The 16,958-nt window shown below is 37.8% G+C and overlaps 1 protein-coding gene and 1 non-coding gene across 16 annotated transcripts in view; one reads left to right on the top strand and one right to left on the bottom strand.

Moving 5' to 3' along the window:
* Positions 1 to 16,958, bottom strand: part of NPAS3 (neuronal PAS domain protein 3) — a 1,061,849-nt gene that overhangs the window by 640,863 nt on the left and 404,028 nt on the right. The gene's annotated exons all lie outside the window — the stretch shown is intronic.
* On the top strand, positions 9,110 to 9,221 carry LOC132533595 (U6 spliceosomal RNA). The gene has a single exon (XR_009545458.1). It is a non-coding gene; the product is annotated as a U6 spliceosomal RNA (small nuclear RNA).

The raw sequence follows: 16,958 nt of genomic DNA on the forward strand, positions 1-16,958 counted from the left end.
GTGAGAAGAAAGATTCCTTCCTTTGCATTTTGACAACTGCATTCATTCCTACCCTTACTATTTCTGTGTCTTGCCCGTGAGATATTTAATGGCTTTTACAAGTTATAGAAATAGGACATCCATAGGAATTTCAATAAAATTCTGGAGGGCAAATAAATCTCACGTTCAACACAGAAATGAAGAGCTAATCCTCTGGTATAGTGCTGATACAGTCATTGATGCATAGGTGGCCTGCATGCTGCTGCCACCACTGTTAAGTCTCTGAACAGGATGCATGTAACCTGTAAGCATTAAACTGTAGTACTCAAAGAGGGCAGGGTCTAGGAAGGAACCTTTGGTGTTTACATAGGAAACCAAGTACTAGAAAGTTAAGAATAATGTCACTGGGTGTTCTCATGCATAAAGTTATAAAGTACCTAAGTAAAAGATTTATGTGGAGTTTGGTTGCTTTGACTTCTTAAAAATTAAGATTTGTGAAATTAAACTCTGAAAGGATTTGGCCTTAACTGAAACAGAAGCAGTTGATCAAATAATCAAATTATACTAATTTATTGTGACTAGCTATGTAAATTCCTCCATGAAAGACAAACATGCAAACACACCCATGCACACAGACAAGAAAGGAAAAAACAAAACAACAACAACAACAGCAACAACAAAAACTGGGAATACTATAACCAAGTTGGAATTTTCATGTGTAGATAGGTCTTTTAAACATGAATTCTATCCTGGATTGCAACTATTGCAAATTTGACTTCATAAGCCAGCAAAATTGCTTAATTCATTATCAGCCTACCCTGATTTAGATCTAGGCATGTGAAAATCTCTGTTACTAATTTTAATTGCACTATTCCCTCTCTACAGGATACTGTTAAATTGGTTTGGTGAAATAGTAGTGAATCACATCAAAGTGGTGGTCTACATTTTATAATATATCTAAATAACTATCCCATTTTCCCAGCATGTTGCTATGCATTTTAAGTATTAATATTATGACTCCAGTTTAGAAGAATGCAGGCTTTTTCTTTAAAATAAATTTTCTTGCTCTTTTAGTACTGTTAAAATTGGGCTGGATTTTAAGTGGCTAACGAGTAATAAAAGAGCAATATCTGCAGCAGAGAACCACAAAAAAACATGCTAGCGGGCTCATAAAATATGTTCATGCAAGTCACTTGCAGATACATCATTCCGATACAGTAATGGTTTTTCCAAACTAAGTGGGCTCCCTTTTGTAGCTCCACTTTATTATCTGGATTCTTATTTTCACTCTTACCCCTGGATCTTTAGAGAGAAGCAGTTTTTCTCACATGCACATTTGTAAATTCAGAGAAGCGTAAAGGGTCAGGAGCAAAAGCATAGACTCATGATTCAGATCTGAGACTGCACACACCTTGTCACTGCTGTGTTTCTATGACTGAAAGTCTGTGCATGCTTTCAGTTTTTTCAGCTAGCACACACACAAAAAAAAACCTCAAACTTTTCTTAAGTAGAAATTCAGCCCTTTAAAAAAAGCCGCTAGTTGTCTGGCATGCAAACCCTAATCACATGGAAGATGCCTTGATATGTAAAGTAAGAAGTCTACATCCTAGGCCCTGTCTACACACTAAATTTGGTCCAGGACAACAGAGAAAGTAAACACAATTGCCTCAATCTATGAGAACAACGGTTATTTCATTGGTTCCGCTTGGAAAACTTTGAGTTTCATGACAACTGTACTAGGAAATACTTTAAGATAAAATTAAACTAAAGGAAACAGTTATAAAGCTGGAGTCATGGGCTGGAGAGATAGCATGATGGTTATGCCAAATCCTTTCATGACCGAGGCTCTGAGATCCCAGGTTCTGTATATATGTATCTCTCTATCTCCCTCGTCTTTATCTCTGTGTCCCTCTCATTAACATAAATAAAAATTAAAAACCAATAAAGGCTAGAGTCATGATGCAAATGAGAATGGACATGTCTAAATGTGGACAGCCTATGGAAGGAGGTGGAGGGAAGAGAACAAAGTGTAGTGGTAATCACAACTTTGGAATCAGGGTCCCGGAACATAGCTCAACAGGTAGAACCCAAGTTTTGCATGCTTGAGGCTTTTAGTTTTACGCTGCTGGTATACAGTGATGTTCTGGATTTTCTCTCACTTGTCCTCTCTCTCTCTGCCATATGTAAAACTTTCAATCTCATATAAAATAAAGCCTAAAAAAATTGAGAACCAGAAAGACAGAAGTTGCCAGGACAAATGGAAGATTATGATGGCAGCTGGTTACAGGTGGTGCAAATCAAGGAAAGTGTATATTCAAAGACCATATCATCTTAATGAATCTGGACAGATATAGAATAAGAGCCTGGAAATAGAAGCCTAGAATTAAGTGTAAAGTCAACACAGGCAATTAAGTCTTTTGAAGTTACTGTTTCAGAGAAAGGTTTTTTCCTTTGGTTATTCACTTACTTATCAAATCTCTAATGAGTACATACTATATGTCATGCACTCATTCCAGCATCAGGATCAAACAAGTATTCCTGTCTTCATGAGCTCCTAGCCTAGGTCTTGTAGATGTATTATTTCAGAGGCAAAAGTAATGCTATAATTTTTAGGGGTCCATTTGACATACCAGTGCTGTATTTCTGTGTGTGCATGTGCGTGTGCGTGTGTGTACTCATCACACAATTCTACATATTGTTTTTCAGAATGAAATAAGCAGCTTAAGCTCGTGTGTGTGTGTGTGTGTGTGTGTGTGTGTGTGTGTGTGTGTGTGTGTAATATAGTTTGTTGGCACCAGGACCGTGTCTTTACAATAGTGTCTTGCATGTCTGTGGGGCTAGGTCTGAACCCTGGCATTGCGGCAGGCTAGATTAGAATAGAGAGAAGACACCTATGCCCACTGCCATCTCAATGCAAAAGCCCAAGAACTTGTTGGATACAAGACAAAGGACCTTCTTAACGACCGAGGCACATATAAGAACTGAACCAAGATGGCAACTGAAATGTCCCCTACTCAACTATCATTGCAACGAAATTTCCATACCAGGCAGAAAGGGTCCCATAATGTGTCTGATGCTTCTGAAATGGATAATTATGGTCAATAAAAAATGAAAGCCTCAAATTTCAGGAAAACTCTACATTTTCTAGGAAATCCTCTCCTACCCTAACCTCCCTATTGAATAATAATTAGCCCAACTTTTTCAAGAAAATCCTACCTACTTAAATCAGAATGCTGAAATTAGCAGTGACAAAGTCACCCTAGAATCCACTCATGCTCCCCTGTGAGTATGCACTTTGATGTCTACCCTTCCAATAACTAGGATCTGCCCTTTATTAGTTTCTTTCTTCCTGAATTCTTTCTGGATGAGAACAATAAACTATACCCACATTCAAAATGCACTTTCTCTTGCCTCCCAGCCCTCTTTTTTTTTGTTTTTGCCCCTGAGCCTGAAATCTGATATGCAGGTGGATCCAAGTTATTGTCTGGGGAGATGATGTCATGGCTGGAAAAGGACCAGAAAGCTGGATCAGGGAAGAGAGTAGCTCCCTAATATAGGAAAGGGGTATAAATATTGTTGACTGTAAACCCCATCGATTTGATGTGATCTGGGGCCCATATTCAGACCTCTGCATCCCTGTAGATCTGAGCTCACATTCTGTGGTCATGAGAAGGAACATTCCAAGCTGCCCCAATATCAAACCATCTTCCTCAGGTGTAGCCAGACCTCATTTTCTATTATCTCTCATGATGAGAGTACAGAACTCCATCCACCAACATTAAATGAGAGTGAAACAAAGACACAAAAGGCACATACGAGTGGAACCGCACAAATGTTAATAAGATGCACGGTGCCTTGGTCTCTGTTCCTTCACTTTCTTTCTGATAAAATTTTAGTTGGATTCAGGAAATGACTCAGTGGTAGAACAAGTGCAACACATGTGACAGCCGGGTTTGATTCTGGCATTAAGAAATACAGCTTCTAAAATTTAAATGATATTCACTATGTGATTAAGGCAATATGAAAGCGGGTAAGAATTCAAATCTCAGTATTGTTCCTTTTTTTCGCCCTGATTTAAAACTCTTAATTCCTATACTAGGTAGAGTGAGAACTGAATATTCCTAAGAAAGAAGCATGGGTGAGGACCTAATTCAAAGATGAGTAGATGAGGAGCACATGGCCAATGCGAGCAGGAAGAACAAGTTATTTAGAAGTGAAGAATTCAACTAGAAATAAATGAAACAGAAGAGACTGGGGAAGTTGCGGGATGGAAGAGGCTGAGAGAAACTCAGGGTCAGATAGCTCCCCGAATGACCCAGTCACACACTGAGTACAGTACAACCGAATCAAACTTTAGAAAGTGCATTACTTGAAAAAAGAGGTAGTCAGAGCCCATCACTGGTAGAAGGACTGATGAGGAACAGCAAGTAGAAACAGTAAAAGGATGTAACAGGGGAGCCGGGCGGTAGCGCAGCAGGTTGAGCACAGGTGGCACAAAGCCAAGGACCGGCCTAAGGATCCAGGTTCGAGCCCCTGGCTCCCCACCTGCAGGGGAGTTGCTTCACAGGCCATGAAGCAGGTCTGCAGGTGTCTTTCTCTCCCTCTCTCTGTCTTCCCCTCTTCTCTCCATTTCTCTCTGTCCTATCCAACAGCAACAATAATAACTATAACAATAAAACAACCAGAGTAACAAAAGGAAATATTCTTTTTTAAAAAAGGAAGGCCATAACAGGTCATTTATGTGTAGAGAAACTGGAAACTAAAACAGAAATAAGTATTAGCAATAGCATAAAACAAAATGGGAAGAATTAGAGTCAAATGACATTTTAACTGGAATATTCCTTCTTTTTTAAAGTTGTAGAATGAATTCAGGTATTTTTTTTCTTCCTTCTCATTTTTTTCCTGTTACAAACTTTTCAATTATAGTCATGTATTCTACCCTAATTTAGGAGAGGTTTTTATTTTTCCTGCACCAAAGTAATTTTTCTTGGATGAAAACTATTCAGTTCTAGCAATGAATTCCTGTGATGTCTTATTTCAGGAAACAAAGTAAACACTTACAAAAATTGAATGCAGTTCCCTTTCATTTCTTACATGGCTCTTCTGCAAGATACTTAAAAGATTATGACTCTGGTTCAAAAATTCACGCTCTACCCAGACAAGTAGTTGAGACCAAAGTCATGAATATTCTACTGCTATAATTGTGTATGTAATAATCAGGAAGTTGATGGTCTATGTAAGGAAAAAATGTAAAACTACTGAGTCTAAAAAAGAACTGCTGAATATTATCACATTAAAAAAAAATGGTGTGCGTGATTCAAACAATGTTTTGCTGAAGATGCTGAGCAAAACAGGATTGAGTAACATGATTTCTGGCAGGAGAAAACAGATCATAAGTGCTAAACAAGGAGGCTGGCCCCAAGCCTGGAATTTGATGAGCACTTGAAGGCTTCACCTTGATCTTCATCAGCTTATTCATTGTTGTTGTAAATTTACAGTCACTTAATTTACCCATGTTTTGAAAAACTTAAAAAAAAAAAAAAAAACACCACCACAACATTAACAATCAGCTTGATATTTCTTCCACTTCTCCTTTGAAACATTACTAAGGATTATTAAAGGGCTCATCTTGTATTCCAAGGGTAAATTAGTAACAATACTGCTAATTAAATTTCATAAATACCTTGTCAAGAATACTGTCCTGAAAATGGATCTATCAGTTACAGTACATGCCAGAACAGAGGAAGGTGAGGTAAGAACGTGCTAATTTAATTACGCTAATTCTGCTCTGGAAAGTACACAGCCAGATGGCAGAGCTAACAAACAATGGAGGAAGTTTTAAAAAAGCAGATATTTTTCATTAATTTGTGTTCCAAAACTCTACATTAGAAGCACTGGTAGTAAGGTCATCTGTTCTCAGGCATGTATCTATCAAACTGGTGGAGAGCTTCCCAGCATATCTACTTCAGTGATCTCTATTCCCTGCCCACCCAGTTCTCCAAGAAGGCATTCACCTCTCTGGTTAGCTGACCTGATATATGTGCAGAGAGGATAAAGAACCCTGTCAAACAATAACCCAAGTCTACCACACGGTGTTCATTATACGCTAAAGCTATAAAGTCATTATTTAAAATAAAATACCAAGCTGCCTCTAATTTGTGATGTACCAGGGGGAAAAACAAATAGATAATTTAGCCATATCAACATTACTTATTCTCATTCAAATGAGTGATTGTAAAAATGACTTAACTTTTTTAAATGCTAAATCACATTGTTACATAGATAATCTAAATCCAACACATTTTTCTATTTATTGATCTCTCACTATACACACCGATACAGCACCCCCCCCACCACACACACACACACACACACACACACACACACACACACACACACCCCTACACTGAAGTTAACTCTGGGTAGCCACATTCACACTGTCTTGTTAATGACTGAAAATCCACTGTCTATCAGGTAGAACCATTTTTTTTAATTTGGTTTTTTGTTTGTTTTGTTTCAGGTAGAGACAGAGAAATTGAAAGGGAAGGAACAGATAGAAAGGGAGAGAGAATCACTGCTTGTGAAGTCTACCCCCTGCAGGTGGGGACTGGAAGCCTGAAACCGAGTCCTGGCATATTGTAATGTGTGCACTCAAGGAGGTGCTTGGCCACCACCAGGGCCCAGAAGCTTTGTTGTTGTTGTTGTTCTCTGTTTACTCACACATCCTCAGAGTCTTTTTTTAAGGATAGCACTGTCATGTCTTTCCACACTTATAAGTATGGTGGACAAAGCTGTAACGTTCTCCAGAGAATGTATCTCAGCCACTGAGAGTCAAATTTTAGACATCTGGGAGACTGCATTCCATGACTAGGGTGGAAAAGACAAACAGTGGGCCAGCTCCTTCCTTCAACTCCAGGAAGATCTTTTGCACTAAAGCTTCTGACAGAAACAGGATAAGTAAGGCCCTGTGGGTCAGCTCTCTTACAGGTCTCAAGAGCTTTCCCATAGCACTTAAACAAGAATCTGATTCCATGTTTTGCTTCCAGAGAATTAGAACTAAAATCTATCTGTGAAAGTTCTTGCCACTATGGAACTTGCATAATCCTTAAGATGTTGCTTGAATGAATGATATTTTAATCTATTTCCCCATCTATTATTTTGCATTTTAATAGGCATAAGTGCCCTAAAGACAAAAATATCTTCACCCTAGAAAGTGGTTATTTTGTATATTGTAAGCCATTCTAAAGCCATGCCTATAAATTGGCACATACTTTGACTCAAAATCTATTCCAAACGTCCTGAATAGTATTCACATTCCCTCATAGTTTGCCCACATAATTATCTAAGCTAAGACTTTAAAACGGTTAAATTACATAGGTCAACAAATTTTAATCCCTCAATGTTGTTGATTTGTGTTTTGATACCCAAATGCCTAAATCTAGCATTCTCTTAAAGGAGACAGTGCTTAACAAAGTGAGTTCAAATTCCAGTTCAGCTGGTAACTAAGTTTGCCTTTCGGGAAGATACACAACCTTTTCATGTCTATTTCTGCATTTATATATTAGGAAAACTATCAGATACCAATTTGGAATTATGTTTGGACTGGGCATTGATAAAAGTAAAGACAACTTTCTATCAGTGTCCGACATAGACTTAAAAGTTAAATGAATATTAATTTAATTTAACCAAACTACTAGTAAGCTCTAGTTATTGGTGGGACCAGACATTAAACTCAATACTTTTCACATTTTGACATGCAAGTTCTGTGTGCTAAAGCATCTCTACTACCCCAGCCCTTTCATATTTAGAAATCTCAACCACTTTACAGTAGAATAGGTAAGATCAGTCACTGTTTCCTAGAGGTTTTACCCCTCCAGCTTTCAGATAAAGTCTAGAAATCAGAAGATTTGGATGGAGGGACTAGACTCCAGATCTACCACCAAACTTCCAGAAAGCATCATTCTAATGTGACCTTTAAGAAAATCAATAATGACATCAAGTACAGGAAATGCAAATTACAGGGGAACTCCTGTTTCTTTCTGAGTAAAAGAAGAGTGCGGAGACTTAGAGAAATACAAATATCCTGCAGGGGTGGATAGCATAATGGTTATGCAAAGACACTCATGCAATGAGGCTGCAAAGTCCCAGTTCAACCCCCACCCTCCCATGCCCTAATCAATATCAGCCACCCCACCCCACCCCCAGTCTCCTAATCACCATCAGCCAGAGCTGTGTAGTGCTCTGGGAAAGAAAGGAAGGAAGGAAGGAAGGAAGGAAGGAAGGAAGGAAGGAAGGAAGGAAGGAAGGAAGGAAGGAAGGGAGAGAAAGAAAGAGAGAGAGAAAGAGAGAGAGAGAGAAAGAAAGAAAGAAAGAAAGAAAGAAAGAAAGAAAGAAAGAAAGAAAAAAAGAAAGAAAGAAAGAGAGAAAAGGAAAGAAAGAGAGGGAGAGAGGGAGGGAGGGAAAGGAATGGGAGGAAGGAGAGGAAGGGAAAGGAGGTCCCAATAGGAAATCAACATTTTTCTCTGGCATAAGCACATCAATTTTTTTTTTCAGTTTCCCAATATTCACAATGTAGACTAACAAGGATGAAAACTGATGAAATTCTTCAAGTTTCAAAATATCTCTGGAAAGCTGGGTCTCAGCACAACTACTACAACATAGTAGTCACAACTACTGTGGTGATCCTGTCATAACTGACAAACTCCTGGGAGACTAAGTTAAAGTAAATCAGTGAGCCAATAGAGCAGGTGTGCTTTCAAGCACACAGAAAAAGAAAAATGGAGAGAGCAGGATGAATAAGAAACACTGGACTCTAGAAGAAGCAAGCATCAGACAAAACTAATCATGCATCAATGGAGACAATATAAGCAACCACAAGAAAAAAGGTTACAATTCAAAGACTTAATAAGTTTATATAACATCTTAGTATATTTATCTATTTATAAAATATTATATGTAAAGACAACATCACAACAATTTTATGAAGGAAAAAGTCATAGCCTGACCTAAAGATGTGTTTATTCAAGTCTGTCATTAGAGAGATACAAAAATCCTCAACAAAATTTTTACAAACTGATTATGCATAAAATATTCTTACAATGTTATTTTACAGGTAAGAAAAGATGGTATGATGTGCTCGCTTCGGAAACACATATACTAACTAAAACCAGAATGATACAGAGAGGATTAACATGGTCCCTGTACAAGGATGACACACAAATTCGAGGATGTTCCATTTTTTTAAAGAATAAAAACAAACAAACAAACAAAAAACAACAAAAAAGAAAAGATGGTATGAAATTCAACAAAATCAACATGATAAATCACAGTAACAAAACAAAGAACAAAAAGCATAGCATTATCTTAAAAGATGCAGAAAAAACATTTGATACAACATACTTTCATGACAAAAACTCGACAAACTGGGTATATAGAGAATTTATGTCAACATAAAAAGGCCATATATGACAAGCCCTTGCCTAACATCATACTCAATAGTGAAAAGCTGAAAGCTTAAGTTTTTTGAAAACCAGGAACAAGATAATGATGCCTACTCTTGCTTTTATTCAAAAGAGTACTAGAAGGTATATGCAGAGCAATTAGGCTAAAGAATAAAACAAAAGGCATTAAAATCAGAAAGGAAGAAATAAAACTGTCTTGGTGACATGATATCATACATATAAATTCCCAGAGAAAATTCTAAAAAATTAAAAACTGTTAAAACTAAAACATGAACTCAGTAAGGTTGCAGGATACAAAATCAACATATAAAATTACATTGCATTTATATATACTAACAATGAGCCCTAAGAAGGAGAAATTGAGCAAATAACCTCACAGAAAAAACAAACAAATATAAAACCCTAGGAATAAATTTAACCACAGAGATAAGGCATCTGTAATCAGAAAACTTTAAAACTTTGGGGCCAGTTGGTGGTGCACCTGGTTGACTGCACATATTACAATGTGTAAGGGCCTGGGTTCAAGCTCACAGTCCCCACTTGCAGGGAGAAAGCTTCACAAGTGGTGAAGCAGTGCTGTAGGTATCTCTGTCACTCTTTCTCTCTATCTCCCCCTTCCTCTCAATTTCTGGATGTTTCTATCCAATAAATAAAGATAATGAAAACAATTTTTTAATCTGTCCTAAAAAAATTTGACTTTTATAATAATGTAATATATTAGTGAATATTTCATATTCATACATTAGACAAGTTACTGCTGTTAAAATGCCTATATTATTTGAAGTAACCTACATATTCAATACAAACTCTATAAAAATTCAAAAGGTACTCTTCATACAATCTTTTTTAAATTCCTGAATTAACTATGGAATCTATAATCAGCTCTGAATAACCTAAGCCATCTTCAGAAAAAAGGACAGTTGGAGACTTTAGAGATCCTAACATCAAGCTATATTACAAACTATAATATTGATAACAGTATGGTATTGGAAAAAAATAAACCTATAAAATCAATGGTACAAAATAGAGACCAGAAATAAACCCATGCATGTATCATTGATAAAGATATGATACATATTCAATGAGGAAAAGGTAGTGCCTTCAATAAATATTGAGGAAACTAAAATTCATATGTATAAGAATGAAACTGGGCCCCAATACCTCCTACTTATTCCTATTACAACAGTCACTAAAATCAAGTTCAAATGAATTGATGACCAGACACTGCAGTAGTCCTAGGAAAAGACATAAGGGTTTTAAGTTCTCTGATATAAGCCTGACAAACACTTCTTTGACCTGGCGCCAAAAACAGAGGCAACCAAAACAAGTAAGCTTGACTATATCATACTAAAAAACTCCTTTAAAGCAAAAGAAGAAACATCAATAGAAAGGCAACGTATAGCATGGATAAAATATGTTAGACAATATTCTGTAAAGAGTTAACATCCAATATACATAAGAAAAGCATATAGCAAGAGGGAAAATAATTGACAACACTCATAAATATGTATTTTTCCAAAGAAGAAATCTATATGGTGAATAGGTACATGGTAAAGTGTTAAAGATCAGAAATCAGGATGGAAATGCTAGTAAAAATTATAGTAATCTATTACTTCATATTTCTTAGAAAAATCTGTAACAAACAAAATTTGAGATAAAAATGCTGGCCAAGACCATGAAAGCAAGGGAAAACTTGCATACTATTGGTAAAATACAAACTGGTACGTTAACTGTGAAAAACAGTATTGTGGCTCCTCAAGAAATTTAAAAAATAGTAAAAATAAAATGGAATTATATATGATGCAGCAATACTGCTCCTGGATATAAGTTCAAAGGAAATGAAAGGACTGCATCAAAGAAATCAAAATCTCTGCATTCTCTTGGCAGGATGGTGGTGTTAGAGCTGGGGGGTGCTGAGCAATGGTGTATCTTGTAGAGTACATACATTCTTTGAGGAAAGACCCAGGTTCAAGGCCCCAGTGCTCACATGTATGTGGGGGTGGGGTGCTTCAAGAGGAGTGAAGCAGTGCTGAAGGTATCTCTGTCTCTCTCTCTCTCAGACTCTGTCTCCCTGTTGCCTCTCAGTTTTTGTTCCTATCCAAAAATAAAGTCTCCAGGAGTGATAGATTTGTCTTGCCTGTGCTGAGTCCCAGCGATAACCCTGGTGGCAATAATAAAAGAATGTATGGAACTAATTTCTGCATTTTTTCCTCTTCTGACTTGTGTATCCATAAAGGAACACCATTGACTTTTATATGTTAATTTTGTAGTCTGACACCTTACTACATTTTGCCTGATAGTTTCTAGGTTCCTTTAGTTTTGTTTTTTTTTTTTTATGTATACTATCAAATCATCTACAAATAGTGAGAGTTTGACATCTTCTCTTCCAATCTGCATCACTTTAATTCCTTACTTTTGCCTGATGTATGGCAAGAACTTCCAACACTATGTTGAAGAGTAATGATTATAGAGGGCAGTGCTGTCTAGTACGTGATATGAGGGGGAATAACTCCAGTTTCTCACCACTGAGTATGATACTGGAAGTAGGTTTGGACTCCACTATACAAAGGAATTTTATTCCCATTTTTTGTAGTATTTTGATCATGAAAGGATTTTGGATTTTTGTCAAAGACTTTCTCTGCATCTACTGAAATAGTCATGTGTTTTTTTATTATTCTTTTATTTATGTGGTGGGTTACATTGACTGATTTACATATATTGAATCAGCCTTGCTTCCTAGGATAAATCCCACTTGGTCATGATGTACAATCTTCATAATACACTGCTGTATCCAGTTGGCTAAAATTTTGTTCACAATTTTAGCATCTATGGTCACCAAAGAAATTGGATTCTTGTTTTTTGTTTGTTTATTGTATGTGTGTGGATCCCTGTCTGCTTTTGGTATCAGGGAAGTATTGGTTTCATAGAAGATTGAAGGGAGTATTCCTGTGTCTTCAATATTTTGGGAAGAGCTTAAGACATATATATATGAGGAGACCACCTGGGACTGAAACAAGACAGGACTAGAAAGACTTCAGGAACCCACCAAATCACTGGTGAGTGCAAACACATGTGGCTCCTGGACAGAGAGGAGCCTAGAGAGAGACTAAGTGGCTAGTAAAAGTCCGGCAGTTTACCAGTTGAGACACCACCTCCAGCCTGTTTTCAACCAACAAGGGGATGGCTGAAGGGAGGAGAGGACTCCCTTGAGACTCACCAACGCAACTGTGAGTCTCCATTGCTACTGCCCTCAGAATCTGGAGCAGTGGCAGGGAGGCCCTGAGCTGACACCAGGGGACAGAGAACTAACAAGGAAACTCAGGAGAAGATCTATACCTCTGTGGCCTAGCTGTGGGGCTGTGAGAGTCTCTTTGCATAACCACTGGATTATCTCTACCCCACCCTGCTTTATCTCTAGGTTAGGAGTCAGTGAATTAAACTAACACTTAACAATCAATAGAAAATTAGTTATAGTTGAGGAGTCGGGCTGTAGCGCAGCGGGTTAAGCGCAGGTGGCGCAAAGCACAAGGACCGGCATAAGGATCCCGGTTCGAACCCCGGCTCCCCACCTGCAGGGGAGTTGCTTCACAGGCAGTGAAGCAGGTCTGCAGGTGTCTATCTTTCTCTCCTCCTCTCTGTCTTCCCCTCCTCTCTCCATTTCTCTCTGTCCTATCCAACAATGACAACAACAATAATAACTACAACAATAAAACAACAAGGGCAACAAAAGGGAATAAATAAATATTAAAAAAAAAATTAAAAAAAAAAAAGAAAATTAGTAATAGTCCCAAAATGTGGAAGCTCAATAATATACTATTTAACAACTACTGGGTTAAAAAGGAAATAAAGGAAGAAATTAAAATGTTTTGAGAGTTCAATGAAAATGAAGACACAAGCTATCAAAATATTTGGGACACAGCTAAAGCAGTACTGAGAGGGAAGTTCATATCCATACAAGCACACAATAGGAAACAAGAAAAAGCACAAACAGCCTGATTGCACATCTTAAAGACCTAGAAGAAAAAGAACAAAGGAACCCTAAAGCAACCAGAAGGACAGAAATCACTAAATTTAGGGCAGAAATCAGTAACATTGAAAATAAGAAAACCATACAAAAGATCAACGAAAACAAATGTTGGTTCTTCAAAAGAGTGAACAAAGTTGACAAACCTTTAGCCAGACTCACAGAACAAAACAATGAGAAGACCCAAATAAATCGAGTCATAAAGGAAAGAGGAGATATCACAACAGACACCTCAGAAATCAACATATCATGCGAGGCTTCTATGAACAACTATATGCCACCAAGCCAGAGAACCTGTATGTCATATGCTTTACATTGGCTTGTTCTAGCCCTCCCCCTCCAAGAGAATTGGATGAGTCCTGTTAATTTCGCGGGCCTGCTGGGCCCCGCCCCGAAGAAACCCAGAGAGAGGGTTCCCGAGTGACAGAGTTCCTGAGTTCCTGAGTTCGAGAGTGCCAGAGTTTCAGAGGGCTCTCAAGTACGAGAGTTCCAGAGTGACAGAGTTCCTGAGTTCCTGAGTTGGAGAGTTCCCGAGTTACAGAAAAGGAAAGAGTGCTTGCACCGCCGCAAAGAGACAGCAGAGTTCTGTTTGGTGATTAGTTTGTCTTAGTTTGTGAATCGTTGTTCCTGAATAAAGAAATACAGCTTCCCTGCCCAGCCGTTGTCTCCGCGTCTCTGTTACCCACTGCGAAGCCAACCCGGCCAGCTGGAGCCTAAAAATTTTAACAACACCTGTAAGAAATGGATTATTTCCTAGATACCTATGAACTTCCAAAATTAAGTAAAGAGGAACTACATGACATGACCAGACCTATCACAGCTAATGAAATTGAAACAGTTATCAAAAACCTTCACAAAAATAAAAGTCCTGGACCAGCAGACAGGGACACAACCAAAAAAGAAACTTGCAGACCAATATCTCTGATGAACATAGATGCGAAAATATTGAACAAAATTCTAGCCAACCTGATACAGCAGTATAAAAAGATTGTTCATTATGCCCAAGTGGGGTTTATCCCAGGCATGCAAGGTTGGTTTAATATATGTAAATAAATCAACATGATCCACCACATCAACAAAGGCAAGACCAAAAACCACATGGTCACATCAATAGATGCAGAGAAAGCCTTTGACAAAATACAACATCCCTTTATGATCAAAACACTACAAAAAATGGGAATAGATGGAAAATCCCAGAAGATAGTGAGTATATATAAAGCAAACCTATATAGCCAAGATCATACTCAATGGTGAAAAACTGGAATTTCCCCTCAGATCAGGTACTAGACACAGCTGCCCACAATCACCTTTATTATTTAACATAGTGTTAGAAGTTCTTGCCATAGCAATCAGGCAGAAGCAAGAAATCAAAGGGATACAGATTCTAAGAGAAGAAGTCAAACTCTCCTTATTTGCAGATGACATGATAGTATACATAGAAAAAACTAAGGAATCTAGCAAGAAGCTTTTGAAAATCATCAGACAATACAGTAAAGGTGTCAGGCTACAAAATTAACATTCAAAAGTCAATGGCATTCCTCTATGCAAACACTAAGTTAGAAGAAATTGAAATCCAGAAATCAGTTCCTTTTACTATAGCAGCAAAAACAATAAAATATCTAGGAATAAACCTAACCAAAGAAGTGAAAGACTTGTATACTGAAAATTATGTGTCACTACTCAAAGAAATTGAAAAAGACACAAAGAAGTGGAAAGGTATTCCATGTTCATGGGTTGGAAGAATTAACATTATCAAAATGAATATACTACCCAGAGCCATCTACAAATTTAATGCTATTTCCATCAAGATCCCAAACACATTTTTTAGGAGAATAGAACAAATGTTACAAATGTTTATCTGTAACTAGAAAAGACCTAGAATTGCCAAAACTATCTTGAGAACAAAGAACAGAAATTGGGAGTCAGGCGGTAGTGCAATGGGTTAAGCATACCTGGCATGAAGCTCAAGGACCTGCATAAGGATCCTGGCTCAAGCCTCAGGCTCCCCACCTGCAGGGGGTGTCGCTTCACAGGCAGTGAAGCAGGTCTGCAAGTGTCTCTCTTTCTCTCCCCCTCTCTGTCTTCCCCTCCTCTCTCCATTTTCTCTCTGTCCTATCAATCAACAACAACATGAATAATAACTACAACAAAAAACAACCAGGGCAACAAAAGGAAATAAATACATATTAAAAAAATAAATTAAATAAAATAAAATAAACAAAGAACAGAAATGGAGGCATCACAATCCCAGATCTCAAATTGTATTATAGGGCCATTGTCATCAAAATTGCTTGGTACTGGAACATGAATAGATGCACTGACCAGTGGAATAGAATTGAGAGCCCAGAAGTAAGCCCCCACACCTATGGACATCTAATCGTTGACAAAGGTGCCCAGACTATTAAATAGAGAAAGCAGAATCTCTTCAACAAATGGTGTTGGAAAAAATGGGTTGAAACATGCAGATGAATGAACCTGAACCACTATATTTCACCAAATACAAAAGTTAATTCCAAGTGGATCAAGGACTAGGTTGTTAGACCAGAAACTATCAGATACTTAGAGGAAAATACTGGCAGAACTCTTTTCCGCATAAATTTTAAAGACATCTTCAATGAAACGAATCCAATTACAAAGAAGACTAAGGCAAGCATAAACCTATGGGACTACATCAAATTAAAAAGCTTGGCACAGCAAAAGAAACCAATACCTAAACAAAGAGTCCCCTCACAGAATGGGAGAATTTCTTTACATGCCATTCATCAGACAAGAGGCTGATAACCAGAATATATAAAGAGCTTGCCAAACTCAACAACAAGAAAACAAATAACCCCATCCAAAAATGGGGGGAGGACATGGACAGAATATTCACCAGAGAAGAGATCCAAAAGGCCAAGAAACACATGAAAAAATGCTCCTCCAAGTCTCTGATTGTCAGAGAAATGCAAATAAAGACAACAATGAGATACCACTTCACAGCTGTGAGAATGGCATACATCAGAAAAGGTAACAGCAGCAAATGCTGGAGAGGTTGTGGGTGTCAAAGGAATCCTCCTGCCCTGCTGGTGGGAATCTCAATTGGTCCAACCTCTATGGAGAACAGTCTGGAGAACTCTCAGAAGGCTAGAAATGGACCTACCCTATGATTCTGCAATTCCTCTCCTGGGGATATATCCTAAAGAACACAACACACCCATCCAAAAAGGCCTGTGTACATGTATGTTCTTAGCAGCACAATTTTTAATAGCCAAAACCTGGAAGCAACCCAGGTGTCCAAGATGAGTGGCTGAGCAAGTTGTGGTATATATACACAATGGAATACTACTCAGCTATAAAAAATGGTAACTTCACCGTTTTCAGCCAATCTTGGATGTACCTTGAAAAATTCATGTTAAGTGAAATGTCAGAAACAGAAGGATGAATATAGGATGATCTCACTCTCAGGCAGAAGTTGAAAAACAAGATCAGAAGAGAAAACACAAGTAGAACCTGAA

This window comes from Erinaceus europaeus, chromosome 16, assembly GCF_950295315.1.
Source record: "Erinaceus europaeus chromosome 16, mEriEur2.1, whole genome shotgun sequence".
In the NCBI taxonomy this organism is placed as follows: domain Eukaryota; kingdom Metazoa; phylum Chordata; class Mammalia; order Eulipotyphla; family Erinaceidae; genus Erinaceus; species Erinaceus europaeus.